This window comes from Berghia stephanieae, chromosome 1 (assembly GCF_034508935.2).
Source record: "Berghia stephanieae isolate SIO BIC M18660-M18661 chromosome 1, UCSD_Bste_1.3, whole genome shotgun sequence".
NCBI classification, from domain to species: Eukaryota; Metazoa; Mollusca; class Gastropoda; order Nudibranchia; family Aeolidiidae; genus Berghia; species Berghia stephanieae.
In genome coordinates this window covers 98880206-98882705 of record NC_088360.1, presented here as the reverse complement: position 1 = coordinate 98882705, position 2500 = coordinate 98880206, and the positions used below count along the sequence as shown (strand labels likewise).

At 36.5% G+C, this 2500-nt stretch overlaps 1 protein-coding gene across 3 annotated transcripts in view; it reads right to left on the bottom strand.

Annotated features, from left to right (window-relative positions):
- The window catches only part of LOC144962513 (uncharacterized), a 145835-nt gene that overhangs the window by 53521 nt on the left and 89814 nt on the right, over nt 1–2500 (bottom strand). The gene's annotated exons all lie outside the window — the stretch shown is intronic.

Below are 2500 nucleotides of genomic sequence, written 5' to 3'. Positions count from 1 at the left end.
GAGAGAGAGAGAGAGAGAGAGAGAGAGAGAGAGAGAGAGAGAGAGAGAGAGAGAGAGAGAGAGAGAGAGAGAGAGAGGGAGAGAGAGAGAGAGAGAGAGAGAGAGACGTACCATTATTTTTCTTTCACGAATTCAGATGTCAGACGAGGTTATTTTGCGACAACAGACGATATTTGATCAATTATAAATTGCTTTTTTTAATGGGATGCGGTAAAAAGAGCTACTGTTCAACTCAATAAAAACAACTAGACATAATAGCTTAACTTCAAAGAGAAATTAAATATTGTGCTACCTGTGGTAAGCACTCCATTATCGTTTATTGTACGAGCTGTTATGTTTCTAAAAATAGATCTGACATCATCAGCTGAGTTGAACTGCTCTGCTGTATTATATGTATTGTTATTATATTGATAATGTCAATTGACTGCACGGGTGGGTCTGGTTAGGTATAAATAAATGTTTGAAGAACAAATAAAAACAAGGGCAAGCTAAGTGTAATTATCTTGTATGTTATTTAGATACCTTAAAATATATAGGTTACCTTTGTGTTTGCTCAGCTTGTGGATATAATAATTTCATCTCCTTGTCGTGTAAATAGGGATGATTAAAGAGCTTGAAAAAGTGAAAAACAAAGATGAGGTTAAGGTTAAAACTTCGGCTCTAGTTTATATTATTAATTAAAAGAGAGGTATGAAAATAATTAATGTTAAACGTTTCGGGTTTTCTTTTTATCAACATTCAGAGCGATTAGGAAGACATATAATAAATGTTAAACGTTTCGGATTTTACTTTTATCAACATTCAGGGCGATTAGGAAGACATAAAGGCAACACGCAGGACATGAATTAGTGATGTTATCAATAACAATGAGTCTTAATAATATTTAATGCCAGTTTAAAAACTATAGCATTTAATATTCACTAAACTTTCTCAGAGCGTCTTACAAAGGGTCCCGAGCATTGTCTACTGATAGTACGAAGCCATTCAACATGTCGGACTGGGCATGACGCCTGCCTGTTAGGCGATATCAATTTTTTTTTTTAATTCATCTCCAGGGGAGATTTCTTGAAAACAAGAGTACGAAAAAAATGACGAGGACGTTTCCGGTTTTCCGCGTATTAACATACCGGATGGTCTAAAGGATGTTGTAACAGTAAGTCTTGATCATTAATAAATAGATGTCTTCTTTAGGATCTATCTCAAGAACACAGGTATTATGCTCTTCGTTCGGCACCACAGAATCAGCAATAAGGACAAAGTTTTCTGCATATGAAAAAAAGACAAAAAACAAACAAAAACAAAAACAAAACAAATTCCCCCCCCCCCCCTAAAAAAACCCCCAACGAAAAAAAAAAACCCCAAAAAACAAAGACAAAATTAAAAAAAAACAACAAAAAACAAAAAACAAAACAAAACAAAACAAAACAAGACAGAACACAAAATAAACCAAACAAACAACACCCCCCCCCCCCAAGTACACAACAACAAAAAACAAAGAGAGAGAGAGAGAGAGAGAGAGAGAGAGAGAGAGAGAGAGAGAGAGAGAGAGAGATATGACCTGAGAAAGCGTATCTACAATAGAATGAAGCAGATCGTTGATGCATGACGTTATTCATGGTGAATTTAATACAAAAGCAAAAACATACAAAACAAAACAAAAACAAAAACAAAATAAACCCCAAAAAAAGCAACACCAAATGTATGGAAAATAAAAATAGAATATCTACAACACAAAGAAAAGAGAAACGCGTTATTTATCGTGGGTCAGCTTTGAAGGAAAGAGAGTAGATACAAAGTGCAAGCATAGGCGTAGTGTGCGGCGATGTGGTCTTCTGGTATGATACTCGCTTTCGGATCGGAAGGTCCTGGGTTCGAGCCTCGCGCTCGGTGCATAGTTTGTAACTTCAGTCAAACGTATTTTAAGGTAAAAATAGAGGCATCGAGGCTAAAAGGCGACTTGCAAACACAGAAATTACGTTGGGTTCGTTGTCTACCATGTTTAATCATAATTTATCAACGCTCGGCGCATAGTTGGGTCCTTGGAAAAGGCTCTTTACTCACATTCTCTCACCGTACTCAGGTGTAAAATGAATACCTGGCCGTTAACAGCGTTGTCTTTGTCCGTACAATTGTAATATCGCCTAACCGGCGGTTTGTCCCGTCCTACATGTTAAATGTTGCTGTTGACCAGGGACCCATTGTAAAGCGCTTTGAGCACATTTAGTGGATATTGCTCTATATAAAGATCAATTATTATTTTTTTAGTGTAATATTCTTCATTTATCATATGGCAGGCTACTACTCTGTTGTAAGCATAAGTAATAAACTTGAGCTTTTTCATATAGATAGTTCGAAGATGACGTCACTTAGGTCTTTGTTATTGTTTTTTGCCATCCGCGTTTATGAGTAATGCTCACTGAACTGCATTAACCTGACTATAAACGTTCATGGATACACACAGTTTTTTGTGTTGGTCCGTTATACTTCCGGATGGCAATGT